The 21690-nt window shown below is 49.6% G+C and overlaps 1 protein-coding gene across 1 annotated transcript in view; it reads left to right on the top strand.

Moving 5' to 3' along the window:
- Positions 1-21053: 21053 nt before the first annotated feature.
- SLC6A13 (solute carrier family 6 member 13) overlaps positions 21054-21690 on the top strand; it is a 32756-nt gene continuing 32119 nt past the window's right edge. Inside the window, exon 1 of the mRNA XM_083180986.1 lies at positions 21054-21303. The gene's annotated coding sequence lies outside the window, so the exon portion shown is untranslated. The remainder of the gene's footprint in view (positions 21304-21690) is intronic.

The raw sequence follows: 21690 nt of genomic DNA on the forward strand, positions 1-21690 counted from the left end.
AATGCTAACCATTACACCGTCCGTAATGCCCCGTATATATATAACACATGGTGGGAATAGAACCCATGACCTCAGCGCTGTGAGGCAGTAATACTATAACCATTAAACCATCCGTACTGCCCCGTATATATAACACATGGTGGGGATAGAACCCATGATCTCAGCGCTGTGAGGCAGTAATGTAACCATTACACCATCCGTACTGCCCCGTATATATAACACATGGTGGGGATAGAACCCATGACCTCAGTGCTGTGAGGCAGTTATGTAACCATTACACCATCCGTACTGCCCCGTATATATAACACATGGTGGGGATAGAACCCATGACCTCAGTGCTGTGAGGCAGTAATGCTATAACCATTACACCGTCCGTACTGCCCCGTATATATAACACATGGTGGGAATAGAACCCATGACCTCAGCACTGTGAGGCAGTAATGCTAACCATTACACCATCCGTACTGCCCCGTTTATATAACACATGGTGGGGATAGAACCCATGACCTCAGCGCTGTGAGGCAGTAATGTAACCATTACACCATCCGTACTGCCCCGTATATATAACACATGGTGGGGATAGAACCCATAACCTCAGTGATGTGAGGCAGTAATGTAACCATTACACCATCCGTACTGCCCCGTATATATAACACATGGTGGGGATAGAACCCATGACCTCAGCGCTGTGAGGCAGTAATGTAACCATTACACCGTCCGTACTGCCCTGTATATATAACACATGGTGGGAATAGAACCCATGACCTCAGCGCTGTGAGGCAGTAATGTAACCATTACACCGTCCGTACTGCCCTGTATATATAACACATGGTGGGAATAGAACCCATGACCTCAGTGCTGTGAGGCAGTAATACTAACCATTACACCATCCGTACTGCCCCGTATATATATAACACATGGTGGGGATAGAACCCGTGATCTCAGTGCTGTGAGGCAGTAATGCTAACCATTACACCATCCGTACTGCCCCGTATATATAACACATGGTGGGGATAGAACCCATAACCTCAGTGATGTGAGGCAGTAATGTAACCATTACACCATCCGTACTGCCCCGTATATATAACACATGGTGGGAATAGAACCCATGACCTCAGCGCTGTGAGGCAGTAATGTAACCATTACACCGTCCGTACTGCCCCGTATATATAACACATGGTGGGAATAGAACCCATGACCTCAGTGCTGTGAGGCAGTAATGTAACCATTACACCGTCTGTACTGCCCCGTATATATAACACATGGTGGGGATAGAACCCATGACCTCAGCGCTGTGAGGCAGTAATGTAACCATTACACCATCCGTACTGCCCCGTATATATAACACATGGTGGGGATAGAACCCATGATCTCAGTGCTGTGAGGCAGTAATGTAACCATTACACCATCCGTACTGCCCCGTATATATAACACATGGTGGGAATAGAACCCATGACCTCAGCGCTGTGAGGCAGTAATGCTAACCATTACACCGTCCGTACTGCCCCGTATATATATAACACATGGTGGGAATAGAACCCATGACCTCAGCGCTGTGAGGCAGTAATACTATAACCATTAAACCATCCGTACTGCCCCGTATATATAACACATGGTGGGGATAGAACCCATGATCTCAGCGCTGTGAGGCAGTAATGTAACCATTACACCATCCGTACTGCCCCGTATATATAACACAAGGTGGGGATAGAACCCATGACCTCAGTGCTGTGAGGCAGTTATGTAACCATTACACCATCCGTACTGCCCCGTATATATAACACATGGTGGGGATAGAACCCATGACCTCAGTGCTGTGAGGCAGTAATGCTAACCATTACACCATCCGTACTGCCCCGTATATATAACACATGGTGGGGATAGAACCCATGACCTCAGTGCTGTGAGGCAGTAATGCTATAACCATTACACCGTCCGTACTGCCCCGTATATATAACACATGGTGGGAATAGAACCCATGACCTCAGCACTGTGAGGCAGTAATGCTAACCATTACACCATCCGTACTGCCCCGTTTATATAACACATGGTGGGGATAGAACCCATGACCTCAGCGCTGTGAGGCAGTAATGTAACCATTACACCATCCGTACTGCCCCGTATATATAACACATGGTGGGGATAGAACCCATAACCTCAGTGATGTGAGGCAGTAATGTAACCATTACACCGTCCGTACTGCCCCGTATATATAACACATGGTGGGGATAGAACCCATGACCTCAGCGCTGTGAGGCAGTAATGTAACCATTACACCATCCGTACTGCCCCGTATATATAACATGGTGGGGATGGAACCCATGACCTCAGTGCTGTGAGGCAGTAATGTAACCATTACACCATCCGTACTGCCCCGTATATATAACACATGGTGGGAATAGACCCCATGACCTCAGCACTGTGAGGCAGTAATGCTAACCATTACACCATCCGTACTGCCCCGTATATATAACACATGGTGGGGATAGAACCCATGACCTCAGTGCTGTGAGGCAGTAATGCTGACCATTACACCATCCGTACTGCCCTGTATATATAACACATGGTGGGGATAGAACCCATGACCTCAGTGCTGTGAGGCAGTAATGTAACCATTACACCATCCGTACTGCCCCGTATATATAACACATGGTGGGGATAGAACCCATGACCTCAGTGCTGTGAGGCAGTAATGCTAACCATTACACCGTCCGTACTGCCCCGTATATATATAACACATGGTGGGAATAGAACCCATGACCTCAGCGCTGTGAGGCAGTAATACTATAACCATTAAACCATCCGTACTGCCCCGTGTATATAACACATGGTGGGGATAGAACCCATGATCTCAGCGCTGTGAGGCAGTAATGTAACCATTACACCATCCGTACTGCCCCGTATATATAACACATGGTGGGGATAGAACCCATGACCTCAGTGCTGTGAGGCAGTTATGTAACCATTACACCATCCGTACTGCCCCGTATATATAACACATGGTGGGTATAGAACCCATGACCTCAGTGCTGTGAGGCAGTAATGCTAACCATTACACCATCCGTACTGCCCCGTATATATAACACATGGTGGGGATAGAACCCATGACCTCAGTGCTGTGAGGCAGTAATGCTATAACCATTACACCGTCCGTACTGCCCCGTATATATAACACATGGTGGGAATAGAACCCATGACCTCAGCACTGTGAGGCAGTAATGCTAACCATTACACCATCCGTACTGCCCCGTTTATATAACACATGGTGGGGATAGAACCCATGACCTCAACGCTGTGAGGCAGTAATGTAACCATTACACCATCCGTACTGCCCCGTATATATAACACATGGTGGGGATAGAACCCATAACCTCAGTGATGTGAGGCAGTAATGTAACCATTACACCGTCCGTACTGCCCCGTATATATAACACATGGTGGGGATAGAACCCATGACCTCAGCGCTGTGAGGCAGTAATGTAACCATTACACCGTCCGTACTGCCCTGTATATATAACACATGGTGGGAATAGAACCCATGACCTCAGCGCTGTGAGGCAGTAATGTAACCATTACACCGTCCGTACTGCCCTGTATATATAACACATGGTGGGAATAGAACCCATGACCTCAGTGCTGTGAGGCAGTAATACTAACCATTACACCATCCGTACTGCCCCGTATATATATAACACATGGTGGGGATAGAACCCGTGATCTCAGTGCTGTGAGGCAGTAATGCTAACCATTACACCATCCGTACTGCCCCGTATATATAACACATGGTGGGGATAGAACCCATAACCTCAGTGATGTGAGGCAGTAATGTAACCATTACACCATCCGTACTGCCCCGTATATATAACACATGGTGGGAATAGAACCCATGACCTCAGCGCTGTGAGGCAGTAATGTAACCATTACACCGTCCGTACTGCCCCGTATATATAACACATGGTGGGAATAGAACCCATGACCTCAGTGCTGTGAGGCAGTAATGTAACCATTACACCGTCTGTACTGCCCCGTATATATAACACATGGTGGGGATAGAACCCATGACCTCAGCGCTGTGAGGCAGTAATGTAACCATTACACCGTCTGTACTGCCCCGTATATATAACACATGGTGGGGATAGAACCCATGACCTCAGCGCTGTGATGCAGTAATATAACCATTACACCATCCGTACTGCCCTGTATATATAACACATGGTGGGAATAGAACCCATGACCTCAGCGCTGTGAGGCAGTAATGTAACCATTACACCACCTGTACTGCCCCGTTTATATAACACATGGTGGGGATAGAGTCCATGACCTCAGTGCTGTGAGGCAGTAATGTAACCATTACACCATCCGTACTGCCTGTATATATAACACATGGTGGGGATAGAACCCATGACCTCAGCGCTGTGAGGCAGTAATGCTAACCATTACACCGTCCGTACTGCCTCATATATATAACACATGGTGGGAATAGAACCCATGACCTCGGTGCTGTTAGGCAGTAATGCTGGTACTTGTTTCCTAGCACGGCCACAATCGCGGGCATCGCGTCGGTCGCGTCGTATGCGGCTAAAAAAGGCTTAAATGGTTCAGACGCGATGCCCACGATTTCCCCATAGGAAACAATGTTAAATGGCTCAATGTACCCGCGATGCCCCCGATTTCTCATAGGAAACAATGTTAAATACCTCAATTTCACCAAATCATCATAGGGAACAATGGCAAATGGGCCAGAAAGCCCCAAAAACACCCAGAACAGTGAAATGTCCCCCCAAAAGTACTTTACGCCACCCCACGATCAACGCGAACCCGAAGCGTGGCGAGCGCAGCGAGCCGGCGAGGGGCGGCGGTACGCGTCCTCCGACCTTTTCATACCCCCACTATCCACGTCGGCGTGGAGTTGAGAATAGAATAGTGTGGCGAGCGTAGCGAGCCACCGAGCCCGAAGCGTGGCGAGCGCAGCGAGCCCCGCGAGGGGACGCGGATACCTTCACAGGTAAACGCGTCCCTTCGCGGGCTTCACAGGTATCCGCGTCCCCTCGCGGGGCTCGCTGCGCTCGCCACGCTTCGGGCTCGGTGGCTCGCTGCGCTCGCCACACTATTCTATTCTCAACTCCACGCCGACGTGGATAGTGGGGGTATGAAAAGGTCGGAGGACGCGTACCGCCGCCCCTCGCAGCCTCGCTGCGCTCACCACGCTTCGAGTTCGCGTTGATAGTGGGGTGGCGTAAAATACTTTTGGGGGGACATTTCACTGTTCAGGGGTGTTTTGGGGGGTTTATGGCCCATTTAACATTGTTCCCTATGATGATTTGGGTAAATTGACCCATTTAACATTGTTTCCTATGGGAAATCGGGGGCATCGCGGCTAAATTGAGGCATTTAACATTGTTCCCTATGGGGAAATCGCGATTTTTCCTCACGATGCCCACGATCATGATCGTTGTGGCCGTGCTAGGAAACAAGTACCGAAATGCTAACCATTACACCGTCCGTACTGCCCCGTATGTATAACACATGGTGGGGATAGAACCCATGACCTCAGTGCTGTGAGGCAGTAATGCTATAACCATTACACCATCCGTACTGCCCGTATATATAACACATGGTGGGGATAGAACCCATGACCTCAGCGCTGTGAGGCAGTAATGCTAATCGTTACACTATCCGTACTGCCCCGTATATATATAACACATGGTGGGGATAGAACCCATGACCTCAGTGCTGTGAGGCAGTAATGTAACCATTACATCGTCCGTACTGCCCCGTATATATAACACATGGTGGGGATAGAACCCATGACCTCAGAGCTGTGAGGCAGTAATACTAACCATTACACCGTCCGTACTGCCACGTATATATACCACATGGTGGAGATAGAACTCATGACCTCAGTGCTGTGAGGCAGTAATGTAACCATTACACCGTCCGTACTGCCCCATATATATAACACATATAACACATGGTGGGGATAGAACACATGACCTCAGCGCTGTGAGGCAGTAATGCTAACCGTTACACCATCTGTACTGCCCCGTATATATAACACATGGTGGGGATAGAACCCATGACCTCAGCGCTGTGAGGCAGTAATGCTAATCGTTACACTGTCCGTACTGCCCCGTATATATAACACATGGTGGGGATAGATCCCATGACCTCAGTGCTGTGAGGCAGTAATGTCACCATTACACCGTCCATACTGCCCCGTATATATAACACATGGTGGGAATAGAACCCATGACCTCAGTGCTGTGAGGCAGTAATGTAACCATTACACCATCCGTACTGCCCTGTATATATAACACATGGTGGGAATAGAACCCATGACCTCAGTGCTGTGAGGCAGTAATGCTATAACCATTACACTGTCCGTACTGCCCTGTATATATAACACATGGTGGGGATAGAACCTATGACCTCAGTGCTGTGAGGCAGTAATGTAACCATTACACCGTCCGTACTGCACGGTATATATATTACATGGTGGGAATAGAACCCATGACCTCAGTGCTGTGAGGCAGTAATGCTAACCATTACACCGTCCGTGCTGCCCCGTATATATAACACATGGTGGGGATAGAACCCATGACCTCAGTGCTGTGAGGCAGTAATGCTAACCATTACACCATCCGTACTGCCCTGTATATATAACACATGGTGGGAATAGAACCCATGACCTCAGCGCTGTGAGGCAGTAATGTAACCATTACACCATCCGTACTGCCCCGTATATATAACACATGGTGGGAATAGAACCCATGACCTCAGTGCTGTAAGGCAGTAATGTAACCATTACACCGTCCGTGCTGCCCCGTATATATAACACATGGTGGGGATAGAACCCATGACCTCAGTGCTGTGAGGCAGTAATGCTAACCATTACACTATCCTTGCTGGCCGCAGAATCATGAAGTTGTATATGTAATTAATGATATCGTGCATGTTGTATCCGCTATATCGTTAAAGGAACGAGCTCCCAAGGGTCTTTAGTGGTCCCCCTGTCAACTTAACATGCAGTGAAATCTGACTATCATCGAAGACGGAATGTTCGATGGGTGGCCAGGTGACGTCGCTGACCGATATCGTGTTTTATCGCTATAATGTTCTCCCGGGAGTTGAATCGATAGTGTTTGCTTGCTATAGCGCACAGGTTCTCAAAGTCGGTCCTCGGGACCCCAAACAGTGCATGTTTCCTCACAGAATCATGTGAAATAATTAGCTCCACCTGTGGATCTCTTAACATGTGCCAGTCAGTAATGAGCGCACTTGTCGGGTGACCTTGAAAACGTGAACTGTGTGGGGTGCTGAGGACCAAGTTTGAGAACCACTGCTATAGCGTATAGTGGGGCAGATGTATTAAGCCTTAACAAGAGATAAATGCAAGGGTGATAAAGAGAGAGAAACGTCCAGCCAATCACCTGCTAACTGCCATGTTACAGCCTGTGTTTGAAAAAAGTCAGTATGGAGCTGATTGGCTGGACGTTTATCTCTCCTTATCACCCTTGCATTTATCTCTTGTTGAGGCTTAGTACATCTGCCCATGTGCACACAGCTTTAGCAATACAGGTGTAGAGTACTTTTCATTTCTCCCGGCTACCGTTCCCTAGAACAGAAGCACATCTCTCATTCCAGCAGCGTTCTGGTGACTCATCTCTGGTTTCCGTTCAAAACTTTTGCTTTCACTTTTGGGGCATGAATTAACTTCAGTGAGGGCGAATCCTTTCATTGTTCTTTTTCCCCTGCTGCCGCCCCGCCAGGGAATATATACACTGCCTGGACCAGATTCTCTCCATGGACTCAGGCAAATGCCAGGATTCTGCATTACATCCAGAGTGAGTGGGGGAGTAGCAGCCAGGTACTGCTGCAGGTGGTTGCTCTCTTATATTCTGGGCTACTGATGGTGTGTGTGTGTGTTTGGGGGAGGGGGGTTATCTCTGCTTTGAACACTACTATCAGGTTCCTCATTCGCATTTTGTAGTACAAGTGTCTGTCATCTTGCTGTGTAGTACAGGTGCCAGTCATCCTGCGGGGGACTATGGGCACTAGTCATCCTGCTGTGTAGTATGGGTGTCAGTCATCCTGCTGTGTAGTACGGGTGCCAGTCATCCTGCTGTGTAGTATGGGCGCCAGTCATCTTGATGTGTAGTATGGGCACCAGTCATCTTGCTGTGTAGTATGGGCGTTAGTCATCCTGCTGTGTAGTATGGGTGCCAGTCATCCTGCTGTATAGTATGGGTGTCAGTCATCCTGCTGTGTAGTATGGGCATCAGTCATTCTTCTGTGTAGTACGGATGCCAGTCATCCTGCGGTGCAGTAAGGGTGCAGGTCATCTTGCTGTATAGTACAGATGTCGGTCATTCTGCGGTGTAGTACGGGTGTCGGTCATCCTGCTGTATAGTACAGGTGCCAGTCACCCTGCTGTGTAGTACATATACCAGCCATCCTGCGGTGCACTACGGGTGCCAGTCATCCTGCTGTGTAGTACAGGTGTCAGTCATCCTACTGTGTAGTATGGGTGCCAGTCACCCTTGAGTGTAGTACGAGCGTCAGTCATCCTGCGGCGTAGTACGGGCACCAGTCATTCTTCACCCTGCATTGTAGTACGGGCACCCATCACCCTGCTGTGTAGTACAGGCGTCAGTCATCCTGCTGTGAAGTACAGGCATCAGTCATCTTGCTGTCTAGTACAGGTGTCAGTCATCCTGCTGTATAGTAAAGGTCTCTAGCTTTGGTCTCTGAAATCCTGTTTGTGACGCCAAAAGCAGTGTGGTCAGTCCAGGGCTGGGTCTAGACCAAATGCAGGACCATGTGAGTGTGCAGATGCCAGGGGTTACTCTGTACATACATTATGCTTCTCAATAAACTTTCAGTCTTACTCTCCTGGAAGTTGCAGGAGACTGACAATTTTGTGGGTAGAGTGGCCGAATGTCCCGGATTTCACTTTTACTAGTGAAGTGGGCACGATGTGACAGAACACACGGCGAACACCGGCTCTGTTGGCACTTGACACTACGTCAACACCGTCACTTACACAATCTATCTCCTCAGACCTGCGGCACCTCACTCTGCTTTCCTGCTCCATAGCTCAGCAACTCTGCTGCATGTGTGAAACCACTCCTTTTGGCTGCCAACTAGTCCCTTTTTGGCATGTTGTGGCTTCATCTAATGGCAGCCTCCTAGACTATGATGTCCATTGATTCCTATAGAGACAAGGATATTGCACCAGTGTGCTGTCAGTCTTTTAAGCCTTTAATTTAATCTCTAGCGCCATCTACACCCCCAATGTCTTTGTTACACCCCAAATGTTTTTTTCTGCCTTACATCGCCGATTTATGTTCTCTGAAATAAACTCTGGTGTTGTTCACAGCCTGCTGCCATATTCATGAATGTTCTTAGTCAGTGGCTTAGTTGGGAAAGTAACAGCTGTGTGTATGTTATATATATAATATATATATATATATATTCCTGAGAGAACAGGTCGGCTATAATGAGGCCCAAGGACCTTATTCTGGTTGACATGCAGCTCTGCGTATCTGTTTAAGCACACCCGTCGCTCGCATTGGCTGCAAATGAATGTTTTGCATCCATTTGTCAGCCGAGTGGGCGAGACCCACATCATTCGATGACCATGATGACCTTTTGACTATTGACCTTCCCACCGTCACCCTAATGCATGTGTCGATATTATGGCCATGTCGACATTAGACTTTTTGTTTATGTCGACCTTCCTGGTGTCGACCTAGTAACCGTATTCATTTTTAAAGGGGCAATCTCCCCCCACAATTCTGTGCGTTGCGGGACCGTCTGGTGGTTCCTGCACCTGTTGCCTGGTTACTGCTGCTACTTGTTGCTGTGTTCTGGGATGCCGCATAATATATGAAAGGAGCGTTGGACAACGGACGTGCACGCAGGGCGGTTATAGCGCACTGTTGAATTAGAAGATCGTAAAAACGTGTTTCCAGCGGCGCAACCGACTTCTGTTCTAGAGACGGAATTGCGGCTGTAGAAACGCCGTTTATACTGTGCTATGGATTTATGCGGCAAATTACATTCCGCTAAACCGAGCAACATTTAAGATCGGCAGATATATATATATATATTTTTTGTCAAAAGAAAACAATGTGATTATTTTATAGCGACGTGATCCTGCGTAATACGCTGCTTCCAGGCGTCGCGCTAGACTGGCTGTTTTATTAGTTTAAGTTGTGTGCATACTGATGTATGAAAAGCTACACAAGAGACATCAATGTATTCAAAAAGGTTCTGTGTAGGGTCCAAAGTTCAGAATACCCCACCCCAGCCTTAAGTCTTTGTGTCAATAAGCTCCCAGGGAGGCCTAAGTCTCCTCACCTCGGAGCTGGAGTGGGATATAAAAGAGAGGATTTCAGCTGGGTACACACTGTTGCTTCAGATGCAATGGAGTCGCAATTTGTCCTGGCAAGGAAGACCACGAACACGCTTTACAAGTGTTTCTTCCTATAGTACTAATTGTTTATACTAAGGGGCCTAATTCTTAGTACGCAATGGTCCATATTCTCACAATGCAGCTCTTATCGCAATGGGCGTGCACCAAGGTTGGGGGGGGGGGTGGTAGGTAGTGGGTAGTTGGGAAAACACAATCGTGCCGTGGAGTATCTGCTGTCATCTGCGAGCTTGTTCATTCAGGATATCATCCAAATTTTTCTCGCTGACATGAGCAGCTCCGTAACTTAGAGAATCGCAGTTGCAGATGCAAACATGAATTAGGCCCAGCTGACAACTGTACAGTGTGCAACGCCAACTTATAAAGGGGGGAGAATATAGAGGGTTAACAGGTAAGTTCACATTTTGGGAGACCGGTATAGTCAGAAACGCGTTGGTGGTGAAGGGGAACTCTCTATGAATGCGGACTTACTTGTTTCCATCTGGTTACGGCATTTGCAAATACAGTTCTGTTTGTGGATTATTGTTATATTTTTCACTTCGGAATGTATGTTTGGGCTAAACACTATTTCTGGAGGAAATCATCTCTGGGGATGTAACTTATGTACATACACTGCGGTGGGGACGTAGCAGGCGTGGAAGTTTGAGAGTGTTAAAGATACCTGTAGGGGAACAACTACTCCTGTGCCAGGTGAGTGTATTTCTAAGGGCGGAGCTTTACCATATAGAACGGATTCCAACCTGGTTGGCAGAAGTTAGAGTAACTAAGGATTTAAAAGCCACTTTCATGTGACTGCGCCTCACCTTCATGCGACTGCGTCTCACCTTCATGTGACTGCGCCTCACCTTCATGTGTATGCGCCTCTCCTTCATGTGACTGCGCCTCTCCTTCATGTGACTGCGCCTCACCTTCATGTGACTGCGCCTCTCCTTCATGTGACTGCACCTCACCTTCATGTGACTGCACCTCACCTTCATGTGACTGCGCCTCTCCTTCATGTGACTGCGCCTCACCTTCATGTGACTGCACCTCACCTTCATGTGACTGCACCTCTCCTTCATGTGACTGCGCCTCACCTTCATGTGACTGCGCCTCTCCTTCATGTGACTGCGCCTCTCCTTCATGTGACTGCGCCTCTCCTTCATGTGACTGCGCCTCTCCTTCATGTGACTGCGCCTCTCCTTCATATGACTGCGCCTCTCCCTCATGTGACTGCTCCTCTCCTTCATGTGACTGCGCCTCTCCTTCATGTGACTGCATCTCCCCTTCATGTGACTGCGCCTCTCCTTCATGTGACTGCGCCTCACCTTCATGTGACTGCGCCTCTCCTTCATGTGACTGCGCCTCTCCTTCATGTGACTGCGCCTCTCCTTCATGTGACTGCGCCTCACCTTCATGTGACTGCGCCTCACCTTCATGTGACTGTGCCTCCCCTTCATGTGACTGCGCCTCTCCTTCATGTGACTGCGCCTCACCTTCATGTGACTGCGCCTCTCCTTCATGTGACTGCGCCTCTCCTTCATGTGACTGCGCCTCTCCTTCATGTGACTGCGCCTCACCTTCATGTGACTGCGCCTCTCCTTCATGTGACTGCGCCTCACCTTCATGTGACTGCGACTCACCTTCATGTGACTGCGCCTCTCCTTCATGTGACTGCGCCTCTCCTTCATGTGACTGCGCCTCTCCTTCATGTGACTGCGCCTCTCCTTCATGTGACTGCGCCTCTCCTTCATGTGTCTGCGCCTCTCCTTCATGTGACTGCGCCTCTCCTTCATGTGACTGCGCCTCTCCTTCATGTGACTGCGCCTCTCCTTCATGTGACTGCGCCTCTCCTTCATGTGACTGCGCCTCACCTTCATGTGACTGCGCCTCTCCTTCATGTGACTGCGCCTCTCCTTCATGTGACTGCGCCTCACCTTCATGTGACTGCGCCTCTCCTTCATGTGACTGCGCCTCTCCTTCATGTGACTGCGCCTCACCTTCATGTGACTGCGCCTCACCTTCATGTGACTGCGCCTCTCCCTCATGTGACTGCGCCTCTCCTTCATGTGACTGCGCCTAACCTTCATGTGACTGCGCCTCTCCTTCATGTGACTGCGCCTCTCCTTCATGTGACTGCGCCTCTCCTTCATGTGACTGCGCCTCTCCTTCATGTGACTGCGCCTCACCTTCATGTGACTGCGCCTCTCCTTCATGTGACTGCGCCTCTCCTTCATGTGACTGCGCCTCACCTTCATGTGACTGCGCCTCTCCTTCATGTGACTGCGCCTCTCCTTCATGTGACTGCGCCTCACCTTCATGTGACTGCGCCTCACCTTCATGTGACTGCGCCTCTCCCTTATGTGACTGCGCCTCTCCTTCATGTGACTGCGCCTAACCTTCATGTGACTGCGCCTCGCCCTCATGTGACTGCGCCTCTCCTTCATGTGACTGCGCCTCTCCTTCATGTGACTGCGCCTCGCCTTCATGTGACTGCGCCTCTCCTTCATGTGACTGCGCCTCTCCTTCATGTGATTGCGCCTCACCTTCATGTGACTGCGCCTCTCCTTCATGTGACTGCGCCTCTCCTTCATGTGATTGCGCCTCACCTTCATGTGACTGCGCCTCACCTTCATGTGACTGCGCCTCTCCTTCATGTGACTGCGCCTCTCCTTCATGTGATTGCGCCTCACCTTCATGTGACTGCGCCTCACCTTCATGTGACTGCGCCTCACCTTCATGTGACTGCGCCTCACCTTCATGTGACTGCGCCTCACCTTCATGTGACTGCGCCTCTCCTTCATGTGACTGCGCCTCACCTTCATGTGACTGCGCCTCACCTTCATGTGACTGCGCCTCTCCTTCATGTGACTGCGCCTCTCCTTCATGTGACTGCGCCTCACCTTCATGTGACTGCGCCTCTCCTTCATGTGACTGCGCCTCACCTTCATGTGACTGCGCCTCTCCTTCATGTGACTGCGCCTCACCTTCATGTGACTGCGCCTCACCTTAATGTGACTGCGCCTCTCCCTCATGTGACTGCGCCTCTCCTTCATGTGACTGCGCCTCTCCTTCATGTGACTGCGCCTCACCTTCATGTGACTGCGCCTCTCCCTCATGTGATTGCGCCTCTCCTTCATGTGACTGCGCCTCTTCTTGGTGTGACTGCGCCTCTCCCTCATGTGACTGCGCCTCTCCCTCATGTGACTGCACCTCTCCTACATGTGACTGCGCCTCTCCTTCATGTGACTGCATCTCGCCTTCATGTGACTGCGCCTCACCTTCATATGACTGCGCCTCTCCTTCATGTGACTGCGCCTCTCCTTCATGTGACTGCGCCTCTACTTCATGTGACTGCGCCTCTCCTTCATATGACTGCGCCTCACCTTCATGTGACTGCGCCTCTCCTTCATGTGACTGCGCCCCACCTTCACACGACTGCAAATTAACTTTGTGTGCATACTCCTTACCTTCACGCGACTGCACCTTACCTTACACGTGACTGCGCCTCACCTTCATGTGACTACGCTTCTCCTTTATGTGACTGCATCTCACCTTCACTTGACTGCACCTCTCCGTCACATGACTTTGTCTCACCTTCACTTGACTGCGCCTCACCTTCACACGACTGCACCTTACCTTCATGTGACTGCGCCTCTCCTTCATGTGACTGCGCCTCACCTTCATGTGACTGCGCCTCTCCTTCATGTGACTGCGCCTCTCCTTCATGTGACTGCGCCTCACCTTCACACGACTGCAACTTACCTTTGTGTGCATACTCCTTACCTTCACGCGACTGCACCTTACCTTACACGTGACTGCACCTTACCTTCACGCGACTGCACCTTACCTTCACGTGACTGCACCTTACCTTTACGCGACTGCGCATTACCTTCATGTGACTGCGTCTCACCTTCATTAGAGGAGTTCCCTTAAGGGATGCTACCCAGGGCCGGTGCAAGGCACCGGAGCGCCCCAGGCGATTCGGGGTGGGTGCTCCCCGGTGCCGGGGGGGGGGGGGGGTGTACCTGTCCTGCGGCTGTGTATATAAAGCTTGCGGCGGCAGCGGGGGGTCCCTGCAGTCAAGAAATAACGAGCGCTATCCGCCTGGCTACGCGGAAGCGCTTCTGTTGTGAAAACACTGGCCGCACGGCGCACGTTGATTGGCTGAATCTCAGCCAATCAGCGTGCGGCCAGTGTTTCCACAACAGAAGCGCTTCCGCGTAGCCAGGCGGATAGCGCTCGTTGTTTCTTGACTGCAGGGACCCCCCGCTGCCGCCGCCGCAAGCTTTATATACACAGCCGCAGGACAGGTACCCCCGCGGCACGGGGGGGGGGGCGAAATGCCGCCCTCCAGTGGCCGGCGCCCTAGGCAAATGCCTAGATTTGAATAGTGGTGGCGCCGGCCCTGATGCTATCACACCGTCAGCTGAATGTGTGCACATGAAATAACAGACTGTTCTGGTCTTTGGTTCCCTGTAAGCGACAAATTCCTATCAAGGTGAATGCTGTCAGTGGAGATACCATCACCACTCATAATGTCAATTCCGTAATCCCAACTGTTGGCTTACTGAACGTAAATACACCGGGGAGGGTTAGGATGAGGCACTATGGGGAGAGTCAGGGTTACGCTGGATTTAGGGAAGTAGAGAGAGAGGGTCAGTATTTAATACCCACCGGAAGTCAGGATTCTGACCATCGCCATGCCACTGTGGGTCTTCTGACCACTGGCGCGGTGAGTGCCAGGATCCCAAACCCAACCTCTAATAGGATAGATACCAGAATTATAGAAGTTTAACAATCTTTTTAGGGACTTCGCTTTTTTCGACCACCCATTTATTGCGTGTATAATGTGGGGACGGACGGCGGCCTCAGGGTTCAGGTTGCCCTATATTTGATGCTCACATTTGGTGAGGGACCAGCTCATCCAAGCAGCACCCACGGTAGTAGTAGGTGGTTTCGCTTTTCGATGCACTTTATCACTGAGTTGGACGATGTTTTTTTTATCGTCGAGAGGTTTCTTTGATATAAAGAAAATTCATAGGAGCGATGTCATAATAAACTGAATGACTGATGGGGTCATGGCCTGTAAGCTACCATAAGAGACCGCTGTGAGAGTTACCGATACAATACAAGCTTTCTTCCAGCGCCTAGGGGAGGCATGGCTTCTGTATGGGAAAAAAACATGTGGCCCAACAGTTGCAATCGTGTCCCTCAGACATAACTGTAATCAGCGTTCTTGCTATAGATGAGCGGGTATGGATGCTGGAATCAGAACATCGCTGTTCACCCCTGACTCGAGCACTGCTCGGGTATTCCCGTCCAGACTCGGAGCTCAGAACAAGGCAAAACGCCATCATCCCGTGTCGGATCTCGCGAGATCCGGACAGAGTTTTCTAAAGTCTGGGCTGTTCCCTGCCATCTTCACTCCAGCATTTTAGAGGGAACTGGGAGAAAGGGTCCGTGGTACTGGTGGTCTGGTGTTGAGCGCGTGGGGTGGTGACCTGGTGGTGTCCTGTGCTGCTGTGCTGCCTAGTGCTGGTGTCCTGCCACTGTGCTGCCAATAGTCCAGTCCTGTGCTGCATAGTGCTGGTGTCCTGTGGTGCTGTGCTGCATAGTGCTGGTGTCCTGTCACTGTGCTGCCATAAGTCCAGTCCTGTGGTGCTGCTCTATAAGTCCAGTCCATTGGTACTGCTGCATAAATCCAGTCCAGGGATACTACTGCATAAGTCCAGTCCATTGGTACTGCTGCATAGGTCCAGTCCAGTGATACTGTTCTATAAGTCCAGTCCATTGGTACTGCTGCACAAGTCCAGTTCAGTGATACTGCTGCATAAGTCCAGTCCATTTGTACTGCTGCATAAGTCCAGTCCAGTGATACTGCTGCATAAGTCCAGTCCAGTGATACTGCTGCATAGGTCCAGTCCATTGGTACTGCTGCATAAGTCCAGTTCAGTGATACTGCTGCATAAGTCCAGTCCAGTGATACTGCTCCATAAGTCCAGTCCATTGGTACTACTGCATAAGTCCAGTCCAGGGATACTACTGCATAAGTCCAGTCCATTGGTACTGCTGCACAAGTCCAGTCCAGTGATACTGCTGTATAAGTCCAGTGATACTGCTGTGTAAGTCCACTTGTGTCGCTTTCCTGATCTTTTATTATTTGTCTTCCATTTGCTTCAATACAAAGCACCCCTGGGCTTATGCGCCAGATTTAGCAGCACCCCAGGGCTTATACAACAGACTTAGCAGCACCCCATGGACCAAACAAACCAATTAATTCAGCCACGGTTATGGTAGACCCTGTCCCTGAAATGGTTTGTTAAATTGTGCATGTCCTGTTTATGTAGGACTGTTCCATCTTGCACCTCTTTTTTAGGTGGGGGTCCAAGCAAACCAATTATATCAGCCACAGTTGTGGCAGAGCCTGTGACTGAAATGATTGGTTTGTTAAACTGTGCATGTCCTGTGAATACAACATAAGGGTAGGTCCAGCTTGCACCTATTTTCTTTGCATTATGTGGTCTTTGGAGCATTTTATGGCACAATTTTTAAAACTGACATCCTGTCTGTCGCTGCAATGGGCCACGTGTTTGTGCCACCCACTTGTGTCGCTTATCATAGTAATCCAGCTACCTTGCTGCAACCGTTTGGCCTAAAAACAAAATTGTGGGTTGTGAGGTGTTCAGGATAGACTGGAAACGAGTGGAAATGAATGTTATTGAGGTTAATAATGGCGTAGGAGCAAAAAAACAAAAAACAAAGATTCTGCGATTTTATACAGAAGGGCGGTGGTTCAAAACAGATCCAGATCAAAAACATGGTAGGAGATCCAGACCCAAAACCCAAAACACAAAAAGTGTCCAGGGCACATGTCTAGTTCTTCCTGAATGATTTGGCAATGACTATATTACAATGCCGTATGCTATGTATAGTGTGCGGCTCCATACCGATGCATAATTCCGCTTTCTCGGACGCTATGCCTACACATCACTCCGCCCACTGCTTTCCTGATCACCGTCCCTACACATAACTCTGCCCACTGCTTTCCTGACCACCGTCCCTACACATTACTCTGCCCACTGCTTTCTTAGCCACCGTCCATGCACATCACTCCTCCCACTGCTTTCCTGACCACCGTCCCTACACATCACTCCGCCCACTGCTCTCCTGACCACGTCCCTACACATCACTCCACCCACTGCTTTCCTGGCCGCCATCCCTGCACATCACTCCGCCCACTGCTTTCCTGACCACCGTCCCTACACATCGCTCTGCCCACTGCTTTCCTGACCACCATCCCTACACATCACTCCACCCACTGCTTTCCTGACCACCGTCCCTACACATGACTCCGCCCACTGCTTTCCTGGCTACCATGACTACACACCACTCCACCCACTGCTTTCCTGACCACCGTCCCTACACATCGCTCTGCCCACTGCTTTCCTGACCACCATCCCTACACATCACTCCACCCACTGCTTTCCTGACCACCGTCCCTACACATCACTCCGCCCACTGCTTTCCCGGCCACTGTCCCTACACATCGCTCTGCCCACTGCTTTCCTGGCCGCCATGCCTACACATTACTCCACCCACTGCTTTCCTGACCACCATCCCTACACATCACTCCGCCCACTGCTTTCCTGACCACCGTCCCTACACATCACTCCGCCCACTGCTTTCCTGACCACCATCCCTACACATCACTCCGCCCTCTGATTTCCTGACCACCGTCCCTACACATCACTTCTCCCACTGCTTTCCTGACCACCGTCCCTACACATGACTCCGCCCACTGCTTTCCTGACCACCGTCCCTACGCATCACTCCACCCACTGCTTTCCTGGCCGCCGTGCCTACACATCACTCCACCCACTGCTTTCCCGGCCACCGTCCCTACACATCACTCCACCCACTGCTTTCCTGGCCGCCATCCCTACACATCACTCCGCCCACTGCTTTCCTGGCTACCATGACTACACACCACTCCACCCACTGCTTTCCTGACCACCGTCCCTACACATCGCTCCGCCCACTGCTTTCCTGGCCGCCATGCCTACACATCACTCCACCCACTGCTTTCCTGACCACCATCCCTACACATCACTCCGCCCACTGCTTTCCTGACCACCGTCCCTACACATCACTCCGCCCACTGCTTTCCTGACCACCGTCCCTACACATGACTCCGCCCACTGCTTTCCTGACCACCGTCCCTACACATCACTCCACCCACTGCTTTCCTGGCCGCCATGCCTACACATTACTCCGACCAATGTATGCTTGGTGCAAAAGATCCATCTGCAGAAATGAGTCCTATTTCCGTACGCACGTCTGAAACCAGCATGGTAGCCGCATAGAAATATTACGGTCAGAGAGATCCAGCCATGAGTGTAGGGAACCATACTCTATCGTATCCTCTACAGAACGCACTTATGCATCGTGTGGCGAATGTGCTGGTAACATATGTCAGTAATTTTCCCTTTGCTGGAACTCCCAGGACGCGAGAGGGTTAGGAGCAGGGTGCTCCTGAGGGAGATGGAATTTTTAGAGGCGCAGTTTTCATCCGCCCCTCGGGCAGTGGTTGTGTAGGCTGGGCCACATGCTGGGACAGCAGCTGGCTGATCAGACGTTCAGAGGAAGCAGCAGGGCGGCGACACACTGAGAGGGGAAGAGTTCACCTGCAGACAGCTGGGTAAATGTGCAGCATAAGCAGGACTCGTTCTTCTGCGCTGTACATTAACAAGAAGAGTGCCCGAGAATATACTGACTGCACTACCGCCATAGGTATATCTGAGGCATCTATATCAACCGCACTACCTCCATAGTTGTGTCTGAGACACCTCTACTAACCGCACTACCTCCATAAGTGTGCATGAGGCACCTATACTAACTGCACTACCTCCATAGGGGTGTATGAGGCACCTATACTAACCTCCCTACCTCCATAGGTGTGTCTGAGTTACTTATACTAACCGCACTACCTCCATAGGTGTGCATGAGGCATTTATACTAATCGCACTACCTCCATAAGTGTGTCCGAGGCACCTATACTAACCACACTAGCTCCATAGGTGTGTCTGAGACACCTTTACTAACCACACTACCTCCATAGGTATGTCTGAGACACCTATACTAACCGCACTACCTCTATATGTGTGCCTGGGGCATTTATACTAACCGCACTACCTCCATCCATTGGTGTGCAGGAGGCATTTATACTAATCTCACTACCTCCATAGATATATCTGAGACAAATTTACTTACCGCACTACCTCCACAAGTGTGTCTGAGACACCTATACTAATCGAACTACCTCCATAAATGTGTCTGAGGCACCTATACTAACTGCACTACCTCCATAGGTGTGTCTGAGGCACCTATACTAACTGCACTCCCTCTATAGGTGTATCTGAGGCATCTATACTTACCGCACTACCTCCATAGGTATGTCTGAGGCACCTATACTAACCGTACTACCTCCATAGGTATGTTCGAGGCACCTATACTAACCGCACTACCTCCATAGGTGTGTCTTAGGCATCTATACTAACTGCACTACCTCTATAGGTGTGTCTGAGGCACCTATACTAACCACCCTACCTCCATAGGTGTATCTGAGGCACCTATACTGACTGCACTACCTCCATAGGTGTGTCTGAGGCATCTATACTAACTGCATTACCTCCATAGGTATGTCTGAGGCATCTATACTAACTGCACTACCTCTATAGGTGTGTCTGAAACACCTATACTAACCGCAATACCTCCATAGGTGTGTCTGAGACATCTATACTAACCGCACTACCTCCATAGGTGTGTCTGAGACACCTATACCTACCTCATTACCTCCATATGTGTGCCTGAGGGATTTATACTAACCACCCAACCTCCATAGGTGTGTCTGAGGCACCTATACTAACCGCATTACCTACATAGGTGTGTCTTAGACACCTATATTTGTCCTGAATTTCAACACAGTCGACATGGACACTGAATCATAGAACCGCACCCCCTCGCATGACTCGCTGCGCAAGCCATGCTTCGGGCACACTATTTTATTGTGGCATCTAGTGGATGGTAGGGCATGAAATACCGCCTGTCGGCACATGTCGGCTCAAAAAGAGAGTGAAAAACCCTATGTCGACCTTACCCATAAATATATAAATATATGTAAATATAGTTAGTCGCTGGTCAGGGCCAGTGTTCTCACCGGCCCTGACAGATCGCTCAGCACACATCGCTGACGCATCGCTGTATGCTGAGCGATCTTGCTGAGGGTTCTGAGTGATCTAACATTGCTCAGCAAATCCCCCTGTGTGTAGGCCCCATAAGTTCTGTAGCCCATAAGTTCTGTAGCAGTAGAACATTTGAACCCCAGCCTACTATTCCACCCCCCATTGTACTATAACATATTACATAGAATTGTTGGAGATGATTTACATCTGTGTACTACAAGTGTCCTCAGCAAGGGGCGTATCGCCTCGCTTCTGAAACTTTTCCATTACAAATAGCGTCCCGTCCCCCCCTTAGAGCATAGACCCTCTTCTGTGTCAGGTATGTTTGCCTGGAACCTCACAAGCCTTCTTTTATTATCATCCATAACACTCGTCACACAGTTCACTTTACACGTTGAGAGGGGCCTGAGGAATCACAAGTCGCCTCTCTGTGAGCGCGGAATATTTTCAGACCTCTGAGTCTGGAACATACTGTCTATATAGAGACGTCCCCAAGGCCTGTGCGGCATGTTCCTATGTGCGGTACTAATGCGGCCCACAGACTTACAGGACTCGAGGAAACACAGTTACCTCGCTACAGGGAAGGCCGCTGTGTTCCATGGCTGTTACTGAGGACATGAGTGACTGAGAGGCCTGCGTTGCTGGGTACAGGAATTGCTGTGCATTCATTAGAAATTGCTGTGCATTATACCGTAATTGCATTGGATGATGCAGAAATTGCATTTTATAGTTATTGCATTGAATTATACAGAAATTGCATTGCATTATACAATAATAGCATTATATAGTTATGCAGTAATTACATTACACAGTATTTGCATTGCATTATACAGTCATTGAATTGTACGAAAATTGCATCGCATTGGAAAATAATTGTAACACAGTATTTGCTTTGAATTGTACAGAAATTGCATTACATAGTCTATGCATTGCATTGTACAGTAGTTGCATTATACAACAATTGGATTGCATTATACAGTAATTGCATTAGTATTTGCATTGGATTATACAGCAATTGCATTGCATTATACT

This window comes from Crinia signifera, chromosome 4 (genome assembly GCF_055691185.1).
Source record: "Crinia signifera chromosome 4, ASM5569118v1, whole genome shotgun sequence".
NCBI lineage: Eukaryota > Metazoa > Chordata > Amphibia > Anura > Myobatrachidae > Crinia > Crinia signifera.